This window comes from Falco punctatus, assembly GCF_963210335.1.
Source record: "Falco punctatus genome assembly, chromosome: 7".
Taxonomy (NCBI): Eukaryota; Metazoa; Chordata; class Aves; order Falconiformes; family Falconidae; genus Falco; species Falco punctatus.
The window spans coordinates 64038560-64049994 of record NC_137587.1 but is presented as its reverse complement, the minus strand read 5'-3'; positions in this window follow the sequence as shown (position 1 = coordinate 64049994).

The following is an 11435-nucleotide window of genomic DNA, read 5'->3' as shown; positions in this document are numbered from 1 at the left end:
CTACTGAGCTTCATCTACAAGCGCAAAAACAAGTCCCTGCTTGGCACAGGCTCCCACCCCCGGGAAGAAAAGGAGAAGCTGGCAAAGTGTTGTGACCGCTGGCTTGAAAAGTCTTTGCAAATTGTCACAGGACCACTAAAGGATCAGCCAAAAACTTGTGCTTCTCCTCCAGCTGGTAGTGGCAATTCAAACCGAGCAGGAGTGAGTGCCCAAGTGCCCAGAAGTTCATTAGTGTGTGACGTGATAAAATAAATGTTCCAAGAAAAGGCAACACTTCTTGCCTGGCTTCCTTAAGACGCTGTACAGGGTTCTCAAATCTGACAGGTTTCATCCTGGTACTCAATTAAAGAAAATAGTGGTGCCGTTATTTACTGGGAAGTTTGATTAACAAGCTGTACCCTGCACTAGGAAAGAGGTGGTTTGGGGCAGCAGAAACATCTTTTAATTTGGTCCCATTTGAGCCTTTCTGAAAACTACATTTAAGATGGGTAGTGAACTTTGCTTCTCCTTATAGAGTGTAGTTAACCTTCACCTGGATTTAAGAAGCACTTGGGTATAAAGAGGTCTAGTTTTACCTTCTCTTAGTTGGTATCATCCAAGGACTGAGAGGAGGGGTGACAAGCACACTGTGGAAACTTTTCAAAACATCTCCTTCCAACAAGTCTGAAAAAATGCTGAGCTGAAACACTTGAAGCAACTCACTTGAGACTCATTTTCAGTACAGCTAAAGTTCTAAACCCCAGACTGCAAAATCTCAGGAAGCAGCTGGGTTCCTAATTAAAACAAATCGTTAATAGAGTTAGCAGGCCAAATTTATGCTTTTCAATTAAAAACGCTACTGGGCTTGGTATCTGCTTGTGTTCACGTGGACGCGTGTGTGCACTTACGCGTGCTGGGGTAGGTGTGAGTTAGTGGTGTAATGTGGCAAGGGGTTGGGTCAAACCTCTTGTCCACAACATGCGCTAATGGATTCAGAACATCTTGGTAACCAGGGTATAATAACTTTAGAGCAGAAGAGTGCGTGTCAAGACGCATGCGACGTCAAGGACACTTTATGCATTAATTTCCTGACCACAGATTGTTTGTCCTTCTGCATGAAGGCAGTCAGGCATTTTCCTCACAATAATTTGTCCTTATTTGAGAGCTACAAGTGTTTTACAGTCAGCGTGATGGGTCCAAGCTATTGATTGCCTGGTGGTCACCCAGGAAGAATTTGCCCTTCTGTTAGCCCTGCTTTTTTCATGTACTGCTGAATTTCACACTTCAGACCAGAGGATCCATTTGCTTCACTAGAGATGTTCTTTCACAGGCATTTCACTAAAACTGGGGTAAAAGCAATCTTCTTGTTATTTAAATTATTTTTATGGCATGACAATGATTCTTATTACACCAAATTTGATGAAGTGATTTTATTTCCATCTTTTTTCTACTGAGACAAAGATTGCATCTGTATGTTTTTGTTGCAAGAAAGAAAGAAAAAAGCCATGTGTTGCCTCAAAACATTAAGCTGCCTAACAGTACTTTTGTTGCTACCAAAATGAGGCTAGCAGCTCATATATCTGCTTTTGAACAAGAATAAGCTAAAAACTGCTGTAATTTTCTAAAAGCTAATTTCTCTTTTCATGTTAAATGGAGGGCTACTTCTATAGATAATTCCTACTTCAAAAAAAAAAAAAATTCCAATTTTGTTTTTTCAAAACGCTGCTGAGAAGAGAAACTTTTCCCTGCAATGAAATGTGAGGTAATTTTAAAAGTAAAAAAACTTAAAAAAAAAAAAAAAAAAAAGGACAGGAGAGCACGTATCTCCCAGAGCCTGTCCTCAGCTGATCACGGGACTTTCACTGTGCCTGACCCCTGCATGGTGTTCAAATGAAAATAGAAGCTCCAATCCCACCTCCAGTCCTCTGACTATACAGATATTTATTCGTTTGTGCTATAAATGGGGAGCTTGGGGTTATCGGTTCACTGTAGCAGATTCCAATGCAAAATTGGGCCCCTCTCTATATACAAACATTTGTAACAGCAAAAGACTCTGTGGGCGCTATGGCTAAATGCAGGCTGGCTGCTCCATCTGCCTAAAGATTTGCTGCAATGCTCATATTTAGTACATTGCTTTACAAAGTGCTTTCTGGGATATCTTGATGGCAAGGAAACAAATTTCTCTTGTATTGTATTATAATGGGCAATGCTGAGCTGATTCATCCTCACTACAAAGAGCAGCACTGTGAAGGTGCAATGTTTTTGCATATTCTGGAAATGTGGTGGTCCCAGAGATGCATTTGGGGTGGTTGTGCTGGCAGCCAGAGGGGAACTGGAAAGGGGAAAAAGCTGGGTAAATTCCATGGTGCTGCATTTAAACCCTGGAAAGCTCATTTAGTCAGAGATTAAGCTCTGGAGCTAAATCTGAAAGTGAGAAAGGAGAAGAAAAGCTATTGAAAACTGAGATTCTACTGCTGACTATGGAGGCCACATGACCCTGACACATAACTTTTACTGAGTTGACTATATCTCACTTCCTTTAAGTGCCTGTCCCTCCTGCTCACTCTCAAGGACTTGGCCAATCTCCTTTTGTAAATAGAACAATGCTTTATATTTCTCTATTACTCTGGAGTGACTATATCAATAATGCAGGAAAGGCATCTGTCCAGCACAATGAGATTATTTTTCTGATTTCAGTTGACAGTTATGGTAATAGTTTGGCAAACAATCTCCTCCACCATCAATGACCACAGATTACAGCTGTTTTTAAAAATCTCAGCTGCTCCTGGAAACTTAGAAGATTGATTACATGGACGGAAAGAGACAGAAAGATGTGTCAAAAGCTTTTATGGCTGAAACTTTTAACTCTGTCTTGCTCCCTTTTTTTTCCCCCTGACTCTGAAAGTCAATGTGCAGTCTCGTAGTCGCCTTACGTGAGTGCAGAACATAATGAGCGGAGAGAGTAAACAAATGATTGTGCTGCAAAGGGAATTGGGGAGCTGCTCAGCACCAAAGCCTGCAGAAACCAGGATGGCAGCTGTAAAGGTGGGGGGAAAGTGCTTCTGTGGCCCTCCTGACTGGGGTGGTGGGAGCTGGGGAAGGTGGCCAGGGCTGCTTGTCTTGCCTTGTATGTGTCCTGCAGATTGTGCTATATCCCCTCCGCCTGTTGTCCCTCTGTATTTAGGGGGCAGGCTCTGGGTCAGGAGGGTTCCCACTTATGGGACCCTGGTGGACAGTGATATGGCAGCACCTAAGTATTTGCTTTTAAAACTTGAATTAGTTCCTCTTCACTTTCTTGAGCTCTTGTTGGGCAGCTGGTGGATTTGACTGGGAGGCTCCTGCAGGTTTATAAGGAAACCCTTGAAGAAAAGTATTGTTTCCTTTCATTATACCTATTATTTATCTCGCATGAATCAAAACTGAATGTTATGATCAAATACACACCTTGCAGAGCTTAGCACTACATTAAAAGATTTGTAACTACCAACAACCAGAGCGGAAAAACCACTGGTTTTAATGTATGTCCTCTTTATGCAAAGAACAGGAATAACACCATGAGATCTGTGTGTCTAGATAGCACTGGGATTTCAGATACCAAATGTTCACAGCGAACAGCTCAGGGACAAATTTGCAGAACAAGAATTATCCTCAGAAATTATTCAGCAGATATTTTCAATTTGAGTAACAACGGAGGAGAGAAAATCAGAGGCTGATTGTGGACAGGGCCATGAACAGAGGAGGAAAAAAAAAAAGGGAGGTCAATTTGTCAAATAAATTATTCCCTATGAATTATTCACGCAGGCCTAACTTAACTGTTATTCCTACATTCCCAGCATCACTACGGGGGTTGACAATAATACAGCTCTGTCAGTTTCTGGACTTTGATATTAGCAGAAATAAAATCTCAGAGCGCAGTTAGGTCTACCAGAGTCAGTCAGGAGGTGAATTTGGTCCTACAAGTTGATTTTTCTCATTGGCCGTGACATTGGTATGTTATCAGCCATCATGAACCCAGAAGATGCAGTCAAGAAGGTTAGTCAGAAAAAGCTGGCAATTACAGCAACCTCCTGATATTCCTTTTCCTTCTTAGTTAAAGAGCAAAACCACTCAAAGCAGCAGTGAATATGGGTTAAGAATCTAGCTGTTCAAACTCTCAAAATTCAGGTGGGTTCATCTGTCTTATGAACCCTTCACCCAAGCCCCAATTAGTATTGTATTAACCTCCTTAAATATGGGATTGCTGTGATCTTACAATACTCCAGAACGGTCCATTAGCTACCCCATTTCCTGGCTCTGTCAGATGAAGATGTCTGCAGCAGGTCACCTGAAAGCATTACTCAATTAATTCTGTGAGCTGTTGTGGGTACCCAGGATGTCTACCAAGCACAGAGAGCATAGAGGACTTTATTACACAACCTCACGTTTTCACATTATGAGTACATGTAAACATGATCTGAGGACCGGGCACCTGGATTCTCAGAAAGAACTAAACCTTGACCTCTTGCTGAAATTGATAAAAATTAGGTGGTTAAATCCCATGAAGAAATAGGGCTACAGTGTCATCAATGGCCTTGGATTAAGTCGCAGGCAAATGAGATTATTAATTCTGGCTGGTGTGAACTCCATATTGTGCCATTATATATTCTGTGCACAATGTAGTTTACAAGCAAGGAGTCAGATATTTCAATTTTAGAGTTCCAGTGTATGCAGGGGATTTTTCAGGTGGGCTCGGGGGAAAGTTTAATTTTGGGTTTTAAACCTATACAGTCATCTCCTACTGAAAGTTACTCACACTGTTGTTTTGGAAAAGCCCTCTGGATAACTAGCCGTATTTTTCAGAATCTGACTTTAACTAGCTTTTGATAGTGCAGGTTAAGTTTCCAAACCAGCAAGGCATTTTGAAGATTTTACCTGAGGTGCCTGTTGTATAATTCTATGACACCATGTAAAACCTACTGCTATTTGTGGAGTCGTGGCATTGCCTCCACTGAATCCTTGCTAAATCAATCCAAAGTGCCATTTCCCATCTCCTTTCCCAATCATGGCTCATTAAGCATCATGCAGAATGTAATCTATTAACAGCAATCTCCTTGGCTGGTGAGAAAATCAGTTATGAGTCGCTACATTTTATAAAACAAAACACACAAAAAAATAAAAACAACATTATAAGGCCTGCCACTATTAAAGAGATTGAATGCGGGAGGTGTGTATTTATGCTATTGAGCCAACTTAAATGTTCATAAAGACGATGAAACTTCAGTATCCTGAGTCGTTGATTTCGAGCTTCAGGTCAGAGACAGATGACTTCATGCTGAGATTTATTACTAAGAGGCGAAGCTTTGGAGTTTGTGTCAAGGTGGGCTCATCCATCACCGGAAGAATTCTGCCATAATATTCTGCTGTCAGATCCCATCTACCCTTGATCAATCTATCAGTCGGCCTGCTTAGGAAATTGTACATAAATTGTACATAGGAAATTGTACATAAACCCAATATAATCTGATTAGACATCCAAAAACAGCGTCGATGGTTAATCATGCAGGTAAATTGTAGTGTGCTAAATATGACTCCTTTCCCAGCGCATGCACATTGTGTTAGACGTGACAGGGGAAAGTCCCCAGCTAGCTGCCTGCCTGATGAATTTCTCGGTCCTCTGTGCCTGGGGAATTGGTGTTAGTGCTGTGTCCCTGTTAAAAATTCAAATGCTTTTGAAATCATCTGCTGCTTGTGTGTGTGGAGAGGCGCTAGAGTTTGTACTTGTAAAGTCTGGCTGTCAATTTTTAGTGCATTTTGCAGGTGAAAATATTGGTGTTTATCAGCAGGTACAGATGATGGGCTATTTCCAGTGAGTATGATAATGTTATCAACATTTGCTGGTATCTAGTTGTGCACTTTGTCACATAAATAGCCAGACTCTGATACAGGAAGGCGGAATACTTGGCTTCACAGGGTCCTTCTGTTTTCTGCAAGTGCGTAAGATCAATGCAAGCAGGAACAATCCTGTCCATTCAATCCATCAATAAATCATCCCAGATCTGAGGACTTGTGAGCTGCTACAACTCTGAGATGAGGATAAAGGTGGACGTTGCCCACCAAAACTATATGAAACAGTCCAAGGGCTTTGGTAACAGCAGCACCTCCCATAAGAAGTCAGTGGCCCAGGATTTTTTGGGAGTAGTTTGCTCTGAACATGCACCCATCCCATTCAGCTTAAGAGTGGCTCTTAAGTGCCATTCACGTGGAGGAATTTTTATAACATAAGTCGGTGGTTCCCAGGTATTACCAAGCAGGCTGTGCCATGGTGAAAAGAGCTCTTTTGGTTTAACCCCAACTGGGTTAAACCACACAGCTGCTCACTTACCCACCCCCTCCACCCCACCCCCACACACCACACACACCCCTTAAGTGGGATGGAGAGGAGAACTGGAAAAAAGGAAAAATCCATGGGTTGAGATAAGAACAGAGTGATCATTTAAATAAAATATAATATAGGCATAATAATATTATAATACTTGTAATGAAAAAGGAGATGACAAGGAGAGAAATAAAACCCAAGAAAGACAAATGACACACAATACAATTGCTACAATTGCTCACCACCTGCTGACTGATGCCCCCCAGTCCCCCAGCAGTGATCAGCACCTCCCAGCCAACTTCCCCCAGTTTACATACTCAGCACGATGTTCAATGGTATGGAATATCCCTTTGACTAGTTCAGGTCAGCTGTCCTGGCTCTGCTCCCTCCCAGCTCCTTGCGCCCCCCCTCACTGGCACAGCATGGAAAACTGGGGTCCTTGACTTAAAGTAAGCACTACTTAGCAACAACTACAACATCAGTGTATTGTCAGCATTATTCTTATACTGAATCTGAAAGACAGCACTGTACCAGCTACTAGGAAGAAAATTAACTGTATCCCAGCTGAAACAAGGACAAGAGCCAAACTTAAGCAGGAGGGTTTCTGAATCTTGGTTGAATTTCAGTCAAAGAAATCACTGCTTCACGGGTGAACTTTGCAAAATTACTGTGAAGTCCTGAGACTCTTGCTATGTCAGAACATCTCCCCAAGAGTAAGACAGTCTTTTAAATATCATCATGTTGACTATGCTTGTGAATCACTTCAAAGCAAAAATTGGTAATTTATTATTATTCTTATTATTAAAAATAATTTATTTTATTATAAAAAATTGCTTTTACTTTTATCACCTCCCACTGTACTTCCAATGAAAGCATCAGATCACACAGTCCAGACCAGATCCCTGGTCACATTATGCCAGTTTGAGTATTGTGTCCTTTTAGGGTGTAGCTGAGATTTGGGACTGCTGGGTTGCAATGTTGAGCTCCTGCAGGTTAGCAACTGATGCTGAGCTTCAGTATGGCTGAGACATTAAAAGAGATGAATTTTCCAAAATGAAGCAGACCAGTGAACTGTGCTGGCAGTGTAATTCCATTACTTTCAAAGGAGTTGAGTCTGTTATAGCCAGTCAAGTGGAACTGTGTTGGACCTTAAAGAAAAAAGACATTGGATTTTCATTATTGTTATTACAACCATTTTTGTTGTTTTGTTATTATTAATTATTATTATTGTTATTCCTTTGGTGTAAGAACACTAAAGAAATGGAGAAGTACGTAGAGTTAAATAGCAAACACAACTCCAAAACTAAATAATATTAGTTGTTCTGGGGTGTAAAATAAACCTGCTCATAGCTGAAAAAGTGGCTGCCAGTGATTTCCAGATAAATTGCTCTGAAACAGAGTTAGGAAACACTTCACCCTCTGGTGCTTTGCCCGTACAGGGTGTCCTCCATGACAAGTGTAATCTTGAAAGTTTCCGTTAATTAAGGTTTCAAATCCAAAGAAGTATCCAAAGAGATGGTGGCTAAGGTTAAGGTGAGACTTGAAGAGCTACTGAAAGGGACTAGCAGCTTCCCTCAAAGCCTTTTGCTTCAAGTGTCTCCGATTTGCCTGTTTTGATAAGAAGAACTATGCAGATTGTCTAGACATGCAGAGACTGTTGGCCATATCCATCAGCTTTATCTGCATTTCCCTCTGAAAGGTGGCATAGACTCAGGACATTGTTTGTGCTGTAATGGAAGAGGACATTTCTTATCCCTGCCTACTGTTCATTTCCCATCCAGAATTCAGAATATGTGGATGGTCTCATTAAAGGGGATTCAAGAGGAATTATTCAGAGATGGGTTAAGAGGAAGACTGTGCAGGTACAAATGATGAAGGAAGAGAAGGTGGAGCTCAGTAGAATTTATAGTAAAAAAAGCCCAGAATGGCAACACAGTTTATGCTCCTGTAACAACATGGTCTTCCTGAAATTTGCCTGCCTACCTCTAGGATGACCAGACACTGTGTACCTGCCAGGCACAACACTGGGTTCAGAATTATTATTGAATTTTTTTCTTTACTCATTAATTATTTCATATCAGGCTAATGTTGCCCTGTTGCTTCTGGTCAGCTTGGGCAACATACCAAGCCACCTTTTGCCTACAGGCAAAGGGACACCAAAATATCAAAAGTTTTATTGGGCACCAAGTATGTTTGCTTCACAGGGAAGGCATTACCACATGCGGTATTTAGGTAAGAATAAAACAAAATAGAAGTCCAAGGTGGGTGGTGAGAAATGCCCCAATAGGCTGCTGTAATCATTAGGCAACACTTTTCCCATGGAGGGGTCTGTGCTTGGGGTTTGCTAGGATGTGAGATTTGCTAATCCAGATCTTTCCATCCCGCTACACACAGAACATTGCACAATCCAAGCAACAAAAAAGCCTGAACAGCATGCAGTTAGAAAAAAAACCAACCAAACAAACAAAAAAAACAATCAGGGGGGAAAAAAGCGCCAATATTTATAATATCCTGAAGCCTGTAAAATGCTGAGTTCTTTCAAAATCCAGCAGGAAGGTGCACTGAAGCTTAGCATCTATTTTTTGAAATACGGGAGGGAAGGCACAGAAAGCCAGGGACATTTTCCCTGGAGCCCTGCTCTGAAATGCCAGGCTTTAATGATTTGGAAAGAAACACATTTCAGCACTACCGTGGCACAAAGTACAGCAGAGACGTAGTCAGGAGCGTGAGCAGGTCTTTCTCCTAAATACCTAAGGGGAAGTTTGTAACTGCTCCAGCCCACTCATGTGCCTCCCAAGAGCAAAGTGCTAACAGTGCAGTGGCCTTGTTGGGGTCGAGCGATACCGTGTATTACACCACCAAAATTGTACCAAAGCGGCTATGGGGGGATTAGCCAAAGGTATTTGACAGCTGCTGTTAGGTTGAACTTTACTTTTACCACTATGCGTTGGAAATGAACACCAAGTCGAGCAGTATTGTTATATGAAACCTTACCTCAGTTCTGGGTTACCAACCTGACAGGCTCTCCTTTGTTAGGGATCAAATTATTTGGATTTTTTTTTGCAGTGGCTCCATTAAACCTGAGTGTTGTGGTTGTTTTTTTAACTCTCTTGCTAATTGTTCATTCCCTCCAGGTCATTTAAAAAAAAAAAATCCCCATACATATTTAGCCAAAATAAGTACAGTCCATTGTAAGTATTGCCTGGGCACGTGATCAATCGATTTTTATTTTTTTTATTTTTTTTTTTTTTACTGTAGTGAATGGTTAACTGCCTCTGGACAGTTTAAAATAGTGCAGGACCAGGCAGCCTCATGATCAGATGAATATTGTAGAAGTGCTTGAACTCCAAGGCCATTTGCAATAGCTGAACAGACCATTCTTTAAAGGAATTTTGATTTCTTCAAGTAGGGTCCACACCTTTGCAGGTCAACTGATTTATTCTTAAACTGCTACCCCACCCTTTCCAGCATCAAGAAAGAACATGAAGGCTACATTCTGGTAGAAGGACAAGGTAGCTCCAAGACGTACCTTTCTCGAAAGAATTCATATATATCTTTCCTTTCCCCACCACTCACTTCTGACTATTTGTTTGGAGGTTTCTCAAGAGACCAGTTGCTTGGAAAATATGATAGATTAACATATAAGCTGGGGTGGGTTTTTTTGTTTGCTTGGTGTTTTGTTTTGTTTTGTTTTAAAAGTTTGTGTCTTCTACAGATGTTTTTCAAACATGGAACAAGCATTCATTCTCAGATTTTAATTCCCAGTGAGGGAATGGCAAAACCCAAACGGGTGTATGGTACATACATGGTTTGGATCTGTACCAGCTTGCTGTGCCATGTGAACTTTTCACATTTCCGTAACTCTGAGTAGCTCCATTGCAAGTGTGACCAGACAGGCACACCACTCACCATCTACCATCTGCGCTTATGGAAAGTCAGCCCAGATTTTTCAGTATATGCTTCCAACACTGACTTACACTGCACTTTGCCATTTCTTAAAAAAAAGTGCAAAATTATATACTTCCTTATAAATTTGTGAGGGTGGTGTAGAGCAAAGTTGCTACCGAGGACAATAGAAACTACAGAGTTTCATCAGTCCTGCAGCCTGACTTTAGGATGCAATAGTACAGAATTAACTATGGATAACTAACTTCAGGTGCAAATTTAGTAGCGGAAGGTGAAAGGGCCTTTTACTTTCTAATTAGCATCAGTCATTGGATCCAGCCCTAGCTATTAAATTAAATTTAATCTAAGAGGCTTGTCCAGGATCACAAAGGCACTGAGTACATCACAGCAAGAATTGGCTCCCAGTTCTTGGCCCCAGCCATTTCCCCTTCCTCCACCCCAGCCTTTCCTTTTGTACTTGTATTACTTTTGTCTGTGCAAGTGAATATCTGGCATCAGTATTTGTGCATATCTGGAGATCACCAAGACAGTTGGGTTTTGCATTAAAAGAAAAAACAAACAAACAAACAAACCAAAAGAGAATGGTTAACCTTCCCCCACCCTGACACCCCCAACACATGTTCTTTACTGTGTCATGGCATGCTGAATTCATTTGGGTTTATTAACCAAGCTCTGGATCGGTAGGACAGGTAAAGGGGAGGTGCAGTTATCAATAGATAATTCTGCTGCTGTGGATTAGAGGTACTTATCTATGTATTGTAACTTTGTTCTCCCAAGGGTGCGATTATATCCCTTGGCTATGCTTTAGATGATGTTAAAAACATTCTAAAGCAACTGATATCCCTTCCAACCCCAAAACACATGCTAAAAGGGGAGATTAATCTCCTTTGGCAGCTGATCACCTACCTGGTGGTGAGCCACTTTCCTTAGAAGAGGAAGGGTAGGGCTGTGTTATATATACTTGCTGCTAACTATACAAGCATGGGAGGCATATGACTTTGCTGGCTCTGTGCTGTCCCTTGCAGCCTTGCTCATGGATAATTTTGCCTGTTTATTGAAAAATGCTCAGAGGCAGGAGAGAAAGAAGCCCATCAGACAAGTATGATAGGGGATAACTAAAAACCAGAATCTCCTGGCCATCTACCAGATTCCACTACAGTCATAAAAATCCATCTTGTAGACATGGTCACGTGAA